Source organism: Nelumbo lutea, chromosome 6 (genome assembly GCF_056320005.1).
Source record: "Nelumbo lutea isolate HS-2025 chromosome 6, American lotus-T2T, whole genome shotgun sequence".
In the NCBI taxonomy this organism is placed as follows: Eukaryota; Viridiplantae; Streptophyta; class Magnoliopsida; order Proteales; family Nelumbonaceae; genus Nelumbo; species Nelumbo lutea.
Window position 1 is genome coordinate 30,762,338 of NC_142689.1, and position 12,157 is coordinate 30,774,494.

The following is a 12,157-nucleotide window of genomic DNA, read 5'->3' on the forward strand; positions in this document are numbered from 1 at the left end:
GGGTTTTTTATTGTTCAGTCTATCCCAACAAATCTTAGCCCCACCGTACAGGTGGGATGAATCCTGACCATGGATCGGTGCCAAATTTACAAGCAAGATGCAGTTTATAGGGGGGCTACTAGTAGATTAGGAGGGGATTGTAATTTCAGATTTCTGAGGTGGAGTACAATCTACTTATTCCAAAGTTTTAATGTCTGCTGCCAACCTAATACAACCCTCCTCCTTTATTGGAGATTGAGCTTGGGACCAACGGTGTAAGATAAGCTCATCTAAGTGAGCTATGCAACCCCAAAAGACACCTATACCATAGTAACTGCATTACTAGTGGCACATCCATCAAAGTTTATTTCTCTGTGAACTTTTAGGCCACCCAAGCTTGAATCACCTGTCTTTGTAGTGCATAACCTACCACAGCCTACCAGCCTGCAACCCTTATGAATGGAATCCATGGGAACTCCTCTTCCACACATTCTATCCTTGAGAAATTTTGAAGGGGCCTCATAGATCCCTTAGCATTTTTCACAACAAAAGAATCTGGTTCAAACAATAATTGAACAAAATTACAAGGATAGAATGCTTGGATTGAGCATTAAAACAAAACAATAATTTACAGAGTAATTATAGGGGTATAGATATGTAGTTACTAATGGTGCCTAGTCTGGCCGGTCCTAGCTGTCAACGATTTTGCCTCTGACTGGAGCAACGGGGAGCTTGAAACGGGGAAGATGATGGAACTCCACGGGGAAACCCGGTGAGATAACTCTGAAGCTCAAGTTAGTATTCTCAAAGGCAAGGTAAAGACCAGATGGCGCAAAGTTCACATACCTTGCCGTTGGGGGGTAGGGGGCCTTTTATAACCACTTCGCGCACTCACTCCGAGGCCTCTGTTAGGTCGGGTATGATTACTTCTGTGTTTATGCCAATTCGGGTGTCATCCTTTCTGATGGGACAAAACTGCCACTGCTCCTTGTCGGAGCCGTCTCTGTAACTGGAGATGGCGGTGTCAAGTAGCGGTGGCAGGTGGCCGTTTGAAGTGCAGCTGTCAAGAGTTAGATCCCAAGTCAGTCAGGTGCGCCGCCCCTAGATACGAACTTCCTCAGTGTCAGGCAGGGTACAGTTTGTTCAGTTTGGCGTCCTGGAGGTAAAGTGCTGGAGTGGTGAGCAAGGTGAAGTCTTGAGTTCGGAGGTATGTCCTAAACTGCCATAGGGCAGGTCAGTTTGGTGAGGTATGTCCCGAATAGCTATAAGGCAGGCCAGTTCGGTGAGGTGTGTCCCGAACTGCTATAAGGCAGGCCAGCTCGGTGAGGTGTGTCCCGAACTACTATAAGGCAGGCCAGTTCGGAGGTGCTCTGAACTGCCATAGGGAAGGCTAGTTCGGGTTTGGCTCGGGGCCTAAGGGAGAGCGGTTTCCCAGTAGTGAGTTTGGGCCCCTAGTGGGGAGTTCGGACTGCTGGTAGGGAGTTTGGACCGCTGGTACCTCCCTATGGTGCTCGTGCCTTAGGCGTGCTGTTGTGCTGAGTTGTTGCCTTTCCCACGTGTTGCGTAACTACGAGGTCGGGCCAAATCTTCCTTCATCAATTGCTCCCCACTCCTCGTGCTAAGGATCTTGCCCTGGTGCGGGGAGTTCACGAGGTGGTAGGTGGATTTGTCCCATACTTCGAATCTTGATAGCGCGAGATGCGTTGTCGGAGTTCTTTGGGCCTCGAGTGCCCAAAAGGCGAGAGACGCACCTACCTGCTTACAAATGCTAACAGACGTGGCGGCGCGCGCTTATTTCAAATTTCAAAAAAGCGTGCCACTGGGGGACGTGACAGCGGGTCTTTTTGATTTTGAAAAGACGCATCGCTGCCGTTTGAAAGGTGAGGAGACGTGCGCTGGCCACTGTCAGTTTCAAAAAAAGACATGCACCGTCGCCTCGTCAGTTTCAGAAAGACGTGCGCCAATCACGTCTCGGTCTCAGGGGACGTGCGGTTAGCGCGAATGCGGGCCATCGGATTGGCTCTAATCTGCACTGTTGGTTCTCGGTTACTGTGGGTATAAATAGTAGGGGACCCTAGTCGATTTGTCACTTCTGCGTTTTGCTTCTTGAGCTCGTGTCCAATTTTTCAACTCACGTCCAGGCCTTTCAACTCGCGTCTAGGCTTGTTAGTTCACCTTCAAGGTTTTTTGCTTGTTCCAATTTCTGGAGTCTTCGAACCTTTTTTCGGGTGAGTACTTTCCTGAATCCACAATCCACATTTTATCCTCGATGTCTAGCTTGGATAGCTCAGACGGTTCTTCAAGTGGGTCTGATGTAGGTTCTACGAACCGAGTCGCATCCCCTTATGGCCTTAGTGAACCTAAGGTGGAACTTGAGGATGAGTTTGAACCCGTAGGATGAGCCGCTTCGGGCAATTTGGCGTCTACCTCTCGTTGAGGTTGGATGCTAGATAAGTTTGGTCCTTCGACCATGACGCCCGAGGGGCTCCAATCTCTTATTATCTCTTACAATTTTCTTGGGGGTACGCCTATTTCATTCCTTTGGGTAGCTTTCCTTGGAAACACGGTCCTGATGAGATCGTGATATTTCGGGAGCAGCTCGCTGCGGGGCTGCGATTGCCTTTCCACCCCCTTCTCGTCGAGGTCATAAACCACTTCGGTGTTACCTTTGGCTAGCTTCATCCGAACTCTATTCGTAACTTGGTGGGGACAATCTCCCTTTTTTGCGAACAGGGCTTTCCTTTAGATTTGGAGATATTCTCCTCCATTTTAATGCTCAAGAAACAAGCGGGTCCTCTTCCCGGGAGTAGGCGGGCGTATTACCTATCTCATCGCCTGGGTTTTAAGGTTTTGCACGAACTTCCCAACAAGGTCCCGGCGTGGAAGCGGGACTACTTCGGGGTGCGAAGTGCACAAGGGTGGCCTTTTCAAACTGGGTGGGGGGAGGCCACCCCTAATTCTAGTGTCACTCTTGATAAAGAGACGGTGAAGGGCCTCCGGCAATGGGCACGGCTAGGGCTAAAATGCCATCAGTACCTAACGGAGGCCAAGCTTACTGCGGCCGGCCTGAGTTTGGGTAGGTTCCTTGCTCAGAGGTTTCTTGTTTGCTTTGTTCTTTTGTTTTTTCTGATGTTGAATTCTTTTTTGCAGGTGTGATGGACTCAGAGAGGACTCGCGGCGGGCACCTGTTCCAAGGCATGAAGAGGAGGAAGCGGGTCGCCAAGCGAACTCGTACTGAGCTGCCCTAGGATGCCGAGCCTCAAGTTCTAGACTACATGTCAGAGGATCTGCCCAGGGAGCCTGAGGTGGCACCTTCAATGCAGGAAGCAACAGGGGCCCCTTATGCCAAGGCAACTCACACGGGTGCTCCCGCTTACTCTACTTACTCTAGGTACGCTCATACGCGAGCTGGGCCCTCGGGCTCGGAAGCTCAAGGGGAGTTCAGGAGCGTGCTGTCGCCGAACTACGCTCTTCCCTTGAGCCAGATCACCTGTCATGTCACAACTCATGCTATGGTGGTGAGTCAAATTTCTTGTCGGTCCTCTTTGTTTTTATCCTTCTTGCTATCGTTCTCTTAATCACTTGTTCTTTTTGGTAGGTGAAATTTTCTATTCACACCTTAGCAGCCCAGGTGGAGAGGAGCTCGAGGCAGGCACGAGCTGCCGAAGAGGCCCTACGTGATGCCGAGGCGACTACCCAAGCTGCTAAGGCGGCTGCTCATGCTGCTAATGAGGCTGCTTGTGCTGCTATGGCCAGGCAGGCGAGGTCTCAGAGGGATGTCGAGGCCATGGGGGTGGTTGTGAAGCATATGATGGACCTAAGGCTGAATCTGTAGCATCAGGTTGAATACCTTCAAGAGGACATAAGGGAGAAAACGCAGATCTTTTCCCAAGGCATCGAAGATGCCAAAAAGAAGGTCGTTGATGGCTACATCGCCTCACCGCGCTTTGACGACCTGATGGTGGGTTCTTATAGAAGGGGATTCAAACTAAGCCGGTGGATGATCTGGAACATGTACCCCGAGCTCGATATTAGTGTCATATCCACTTCGCGTATAACTCAGGAGATGGCCAACGCTGCTAATGGCGAGCCAGATTTTGAGGGTGAGGCAGGACCTTCGGGTGTCGTTGAAGTGCCTTCTGATGAGGAAGAAGTAGCTCCGGGCTTGTGGATTTTTTTTAAATGTACTCTTCCTTTTCTTGCAATGGAATGAACTTTTCTTTTGTTTAAGTGTTGTTCTTTCTCCCGAACTGACATAATTGTCGAACTGATAATATGCCCGATTTGTTTCTTGCCCGGGTTATTGCACTCGCGCGACCTGTTTTGGTGTTTAATACTTCGCTTCGCCCGTCTCTTTGCCTATGCCGAGGTTCCTTTGTTAGCTCGGCATCCTAGCATAGGCTTTGGTAGCGATTTCTTCCACTTCGCTTGGCAGTCTGTAAGTAGTATCGCCTCAAGTTGACGATGTTCCACACTCGGGGTACTTGTTTGCCTTCCAACGTTTCAAGCTCGTATGCTCCTTCGAGTGCTCTCTTCACTCTGTAGGGCTCTTTCCAATTTGGTCCAAGTTTGCCTACGCTGGGTTCGGGCACCATAATCTTACGGAGAACCAGATCGCTGACTTGGAAGCTTCGCTTCTTTACTCTGGCATTGTAGTACTGAGCTACTTGCTGCTGGTAGGCCACTGTCTGGATGTGCGCGAGGTCTCTTACCTCATCCAGTAGGACGAGGTTGGTATGTAGCTCATCTCCATTTGTCTGATCATCGTATGCTTCTAGTCGTAGTGTAGGTATTTCAACTTCTGTTGGGATTACCGCTTCAATGTCGTAGGTGAGGTTGAAGGGGGTCTCTCTTGTGGCGGTTTTTTTTGTAGTCCGGTGAGCCCATAAAACACTTGGTAGCTCATCCGCCCACAACCCTTTAGCTCGGTCTATACGTGCTTTCAGTCTGTGCAGGATGGCTCTGTTCATTACTTCTATCCAACCGTTTGCCTGCGGGTGTGCGACCGATGTGAAGTTCTGACGAATTCCCATATTCTGGCACCATTCTTTAAAGTTGATATCCTCGAACTGCTTGCCGTTGTCGGAGATTAGTACCCGAGGTATCCCGAAGCAACATACTATGTTCTTCCAAAAGAAGTTCTATATGTTTCGGGTTGTAACTGTTGCCAGAGGTTCAGCTTCTATCCACTTTGTGAAGTAATCTATTGCCACCACTAGGAACTTTCTCCCACTTGTTGCTGACGGGAATGGCCCCAAGAGGTCGATGCCCCATTGTGCAAAGGGCCATGGGCTGGTGAGGTATTTGAGGTCAGAAGCAGGCTGATGGTGGATATTGGCGTGCTTCTGACACTTGTCGCATTTTTTGATGAGCTCGACGGCTTCTGCCTTCATCGTTGGCCAGTAGTATCCTTGTCGAAGTGCCTTTTGGGTGAGTGCTCTGCCCCCCAGGTGTCCGCCGCACAGACCTTCATGAGTGTCGTGGAGTATGACTCGGCTTCGGCAGGTTGCAGGCAACGCAAGTAGGGGAGCATGTAAAACCGTCGGTACAACCGTTCGTCTATTATGACGTATTTGGCTGCCTGGCGCTGCACCCTCTTGGCTGCATTGCGGTCTGCAGGGAGGGCTCCATCAAGCAAGAAGCTCGCGAGTGGGTCGATCCAGCTCGGCTCTGCTTCAAGTACGGGAGCGACCTCCTCTGCCCCACCGAGAATGCTAGGCCGAGGTAAGTCCTCTATGTACACGGTTCTCATGGTGTTGTGACTCGTGCTGGCTAATCGGGATAGGGCATCGGCCTCAGTGTTCTCTGACCTCGGGATTTGCCTGATGAAGTGTGACTGGAAGTTGAGTAGAACCTCTTTTACTTTCGCCAAGTATGCAATCATGGAGAGCTCGCGTGCTTCGTACTCGCCCATAACCTGGTTAACCATGAGCTGGGAATCACTACAGATGACTATGTGCTTTGCTCTTACCTTTTGCACTAGGTTCAGCCCGACTATCAGCGCCTCGTACTCTGCCTTGTTGTTGGATGCTGCAAACTCAAAGCGTAGTGCGTATTCCAATTTTGTGCCACCCGGGCCGCATAAGACTATTCCAGCCCCACTGCCCTACTGGTTCGAGGAGCCATCTACGTGAAGGATCCAGGGCTCCGCATCCCAGTTTGAGCTTGGCCTAACCAGGAGAGATGCCACACTGGCTGCTAATTCATGGGGTTCAGACTCTATTGGCTTGGGAGCTCTGGGTTCACTCGAGCTGGGGATCTCGGGCTCAACCGGCCTAGGGGCTTTGAGGCTAAATGTGCACTCGGCTATAAAATCTGCTAAGGCTTGGGCCTTAATGGCAGTCTGTGGCTTGTACTGAAGGTCGCACTCGCTGAGCTCGATGGCCCACTTCATCAGCCGACCTGAAACCTCGGGCTTGAGCAAGACTTGCCTGAGAGGTTTGTCAGTCAAGATGAAGACGGTGTGAGCCTGGAAATATGGGGAGAGTTTTTGAGCTGCAATTACCAGTGCGTACACTAGCTTTTCTATCTACGGGTATCTCGCCTTTGCTCTCTACAGAATTTTACTAACATAATAGATGGACTGCTAGACCCGATCTACTTCCTTTATTAGTACCGAACTGACCACCTCGTCGCTCGCCGAGAGGTACAATTCTAAGACCTCGCCCTCCTCGGGTCTGGCTAAGGTTGGCATAGTGGCGAGGTAGGTCTTTTGCTCATCGAACGTGAGCTGAAAATCTTGGGTCCATTCAAACCCTTTGCCTTTGATTGCCTTGAAGAAAGGCAGACAGCGGTCTACCGATTTGGACATGAAGTGGCTGAGGGCGGCTATGCGGCCGTTTAGCCTCTGAACCTCTTTTACTTTTTGGGGTGATCTCATATCTAGGATGGGCTTTATTTTATCCGGATTGGCCACAATACCTTGCTGGTTGACAATGTACCCTAGAAACTTACCCGAGGTGACACCGAAGACACACTTGTTTGGGTTCAGTCTCATTCTATATTGACGCAGAATTTGGAAGACAGAATCTAAGTCTTTTATTAATTCCTGCGAGAACTGCGTTTTGACGACCATTTCATCTACATAACATTCTATTTTCGTGCCAATTAAGGGCCGAAAAAGCTTATTTACAAGTCTTTGGAAGGTTGCCCCAGCATTCTTTAGTCCGAAGGGCATGACCTTGTAACAGTACAGGCCGAACTCGGTTATGAATCTGGTTTTTTCCTCATCGAACTGGTCCATCTTGATTTGGTTGTAGCTTGAGTAGGCGTCCAAGAAGCTTAGTAGCTCATGTCCCGAGGTCACGTCCACTAGGCGGTCAATTCGGGGCAGGGGGAAGTAGTCTTTTGGGCAAGCTCGGTTCAGGTCGGTGTAGTCGACGCACATGCGCCACTTGCCATTTGCTTTTTTCACCAGCGCTGGGTTGGCTACCCAGATCGGGTAATGAACTTCCCTTATGAAGTCCGCTGCGAGGAGCTTTTCGACTTCTTCGTCGATCGCCCTCCAGCGCTCTGGGGCTAAGTTGCGTTTCTTCTATCTAATGGGTCTGACTACAGGGTCAGTGTTAAGTTTGTGAGTTATAAGGCCAGGGTCAATACCGGGCATATCGGCCGCGGACCATGCAAAAATGTCTAAATTTTGAAGTAAGAAACTCACTAGTTCAGTTCGTAGAGGGTCTTTGACTGAAGCACCGATCTGTAGCGTTCGAGCCAGATCTGTAGCCGAGATCAGGATCGTGAGCGTTTCCTTTGTGGGTGAAGCTCATTCCTCGTTCTGCTCCGTAGGCCGATCCAGTTTGAGGTCATCGGCTGCCTTGGTTTTTTCCTTCAGGGCGGCAACATAACACTTGCGAGACTCAAGCTAGTCGCCCCACACTACCCCCACACCGAAGTCCATGGGGAACTTCATTGCCAGATAGTAGGTGGAGACCACTGCCCGCAGAATATGCGTGATCGGCTGCCCTATTATGGCATTGCATGGGGAGGGGGTCTCGATCACCCACAGAATAGTCTGACCGTGCAAGGCCATGTGCTGACTTCCATAGTCTCGATCTGCTGCTTTGTCGTTGCCTCATTAGACAACTCAATACAGAGGCAGTTCGATCAGATCAAACTAGCCAAGGACATATTGGACAGTCTAAGAACAATGTATGAAGAGCAGAACCGTTCTACTCGACAGAAGGTCCTGAAATTGTTCATGACCGCGCAGATGACCAAAGGGCAGAAAGTTCATGACCATTGTCTTCGGATGATGGGTTACATTAACGAACTTGAAGCTCTTGGATCTGGGCTAGATCTTGGCACGCAAGTGGATGCCATCCTCAATTCTTTGCCCTCTTCCTTCAATGCGTTCACAATGAACTACAATATGAATAAGCTGAATGTCAGCGTCCAGGAACTCAGCAATATGTTGCAGAGAGCCGAGGATCTACTTAAGAAGGATGAGCTTGTGATTATGCTTGCTGAAGCTAACAAATCGGGCAAGAAAAAGAGAAAGGCAAAGAAGCCTCAGAAGAAGGCTACCAATCCTAAGAAGCAGAAGAAGAACAAGGCATCTGATGTCTGTCACTTCTGCAAGCAGACCGGCCACTGGAAGAGGAATTGTCCTGCCTACCTGGAATCTAAGAAAGGTAACATCGAAACTTGTGTCATAGAAACTAACATGTTAGTTACTTCTATGTCCTGGTGTGTTGACTCCGGGGCTTCAACTCATGCGTGTAACTCACTGCAGGGGTTCAAATTTAGCAGAAGGTTGAGTGAAGGTGAAGTGACATTATTCTTGGGAACAACTGCAAGTGTTGCAGCAGCGGCAATAGGAACCGTAGAATTAGTTTTTAAAGAAGGAATGCTTGTACTTAAAGATTGTCTTTATGTACAGAACTTGAGAAGAAATTTAATTTCTGTTTCAAAACTGTGCTGATGGATATACTGTTTATTTTAGTAATGTGATTACTGTTAAACGGAATAATAAATTCATCGCATGCGGGGAACAAGAGAACGGTCTCTATGTTCTACATCCTTCTCTGGAAACTAACTTAACCGAAACTACGTCGGTCGAAAATCCCAAGAAAAGGAATCGTGATACAGTAAGTCCCACGTGCCTCTGGCATTACCGACTTGGCCATATCAGTATTGACCGAATCACAAGGTTGGTAAAGGATGGTCCTTTGGATTTTCTAACTGTAGAAAATCTTCCCACTTGTGAACCTTGCCTTCAAGGTAAGATGTCTAAGCGGCCATTTGACGGTAAGCCTGAAAGATTTGAAGGCACACTTGACCTAATACATACTGATGTATGTGGTCCCCTGAGTGTTAGGACACGGAATCAACACGTGTACTTCATCACCTTTATAGATGATTTTTCACGATATGGTTACGTGTACCTAATGAGACATAAGTCCAAATCATTTGAAAAGTTCAAAGAGTTCAGACAGGAAGTCGAGAAACAGTTAGGGAGAGAAATTAAGGCCCTTCAATCAGATCGAGGTGGTGAGTATCTCTCTGACGAATTCAGGGACTACTTAAAGGCCAATGGGATAGTGTCACAATTAGCTCCTCCTGCTACACCTCAACTCAACGGTGTTTCAGAGAGGAGGAATAGGACCTTGTTAGACATGGTCCGGTCACTTCTCGTACGCTCACAATTACCCACATCCTTTTGGGGATACGCACTAGAGACTGCTATCTACGTGCTGAATTGGGTTCCAACTAAATCAGTTCCGAAAACTCCATATGAACTTTGGACCGGAAGGAAGCCAAGTGTAAGACACTTGAAGATTTGGGGTTGTCCTGCACACGTTAAAAGAACAAGTGCGGACAAGTTGGAATCTAAAACCAGTCGTTGCCTGTTTATAGGCTACCCAAAGGATTCGGTGGGTTATCTATTCTATGACCCGAGTGAGCAGAAAGTGTTCTATAGTCGAAACGCCCAATTCTTAGAATCCGATTACATCCTGGACACCCATCGTCAGGAAATAGTTCTTGATGAGGAAAGCTCGGGAGCAGTGGGAGATGTCCCACAAATTCCAGGTAATGACCAACCTAGAAGAACCACCCGGGTATCCAGACCACCAGTCCGATATGGTTATGACCAGGATAGTTACCTGGTGGAAACCTTGACTAGTGAAGAGGATCCCGTGACTTACGCGGAAGCTATGTTAGACATAGACTCCCAGAAGTGGGTGGAGGCCATGAGAGCTGAAATGGACTCAATGGAGACCAATGGAGTCTGGACTCTAGTGGATCCGCCCCCCGGGGTAAAAGCAATTGGTTGTAAATGGATCTACAAGAGGAAGAAGGGCCCCGATGGCAGGATTGAGACCTTTAAAGCTCGCTTGGTGGCTAAAGGGTATACTCAGAAAGAAGGCATCGACTATGAGGAAACCTTTTCGCCCGTGGTCATGCTTAAATCCATTAGGATCCTGCTAGCTGTAGCAGCGTACCATGACTATGAGATTTGGCAAATGGATGTCAAAACCGCGTTCCTGAATGGAGATCTTAGTGAAGATATCTACATGCAGCAGCCGCAAGGCTTCATTGCTGCTGGTTAGGAACACATGGTATGTAAACTTAATAGATCCATATATGGACTTAAGCAGGCTTCTAGGAGTTGGAACATCCGTTTTGATTCTGCAGTCAAAACGTTTGACTTTGAGTAGAATCCGGATGAGCCCTGTGTTTATAGGAAGTCCAGTGGGGATAAGATCACCTTTTTGGTGTTGTACGTGGACGATATCCTACTCATTGGGAATGATGTAGGAATGTTGACTTCGGTCAAGGTATGGCTATCACAGCAGTTCTCCATGAAAGATCTTGGAGAAGCTTCATACATACTGGGTCTTCGACTCTATAGAGATAGATCGAAGCGGATAATTGGATTATCCCAGGCTGCTTATATTGACAAAATTGTCAAGAGGTACAGCATGGAGAACTCCAAGAAAGGAAACGTTCCTTTCAGGCACGGAGTCACTCTCTCCAAGAAGATGTCTCCCAAGACTTCTGAGGAGATTGAGAGCATGAGAGACGTTCCCTATGCCTCAGCCGTAGGGAGCATCATGTATGCCATGCTGTGCACTCGCCCTAACATTGCTCAGGCGATGAGTGTGGTAAGCAGATTCCAGGCAAACGCAGGGCAGGAGCATTGGACTGCTGTGAAGAACATACTCAAATACCTTCAAAGGACAATAGAGTTTTGTCTGGTATTCGATGGTAGTTCACTGCAAGTTCTAGGGTATACCGATGCCGATTTCCAGTCGGATCCAGATGATAGAAAGTCTGCATCTGGGTATATTTTCACGATAGGATCGTGTGTTGTTTCCTGAGTGTCAGCAAACAGGGGTCCTAAGTTGCAAATTAATAGTCCACAACCCAAGCCGAGCGCATTGCCGTAAGTGATGCTGCCTTATGAATGAAGGTGTTCATTCATGAATTTGGAATTCAGCACATCACCCATTCCATTGTTGTATGACAACACTGGACCTACGGGAGGATGATAGCAAGAGGTAGCATCAGCGGAGAATGTGGTAGACCCATTGACTAAGCCACTGACACAGAAGGTGTTTGAGAAACACGTGGAAAGTATGGGACTCCGGCTTGTACCAGATTGGACCTAAGTGCAAGTGGGAGCTGTTAGACAATTTTTGTATGCCCTTAGCTTCAATATGATTTGATGTACTTTTGTTATTTAGTGGAAATAAATAAAGTGCATGTTTGATTCATGTTGTTTGGTTTAATTCTGTGTAAAACCCTAAAACTGGACATTTATAGAGACTCATGTTAGTTTTAAATGTTCACAGCCGTTGGATAAGTCTGGGGAGATTTATCCTGCCAAGGCTGATACTGGTGTGCCACCAAGTGTTGGGATGGCCTGTCTCAGCCATCAGGGTAAGACCCGAGGCACATGCAGTATGGGATTACTTGAATCCTTGAACCGGACCAGATTTCCAGTATTGCCCTGAACCTTGGAGATAGATGGGCAAAACTGGAAAGTTACACCTGACCCCTAGACTCGATTATGACATTTCACTAGGTGTTGGATCAGGCTGCCTTTGATATGCCATTTAGTGAGATCCTTAGCGGGGATCAAAACCTGGGTATGTTGGGGCAGTTTGAGAATTCATCTGAGTGGGTGATCATAGTGACAGAATCAGCCACTTTGTCGGACAAAGGGTAATGATCG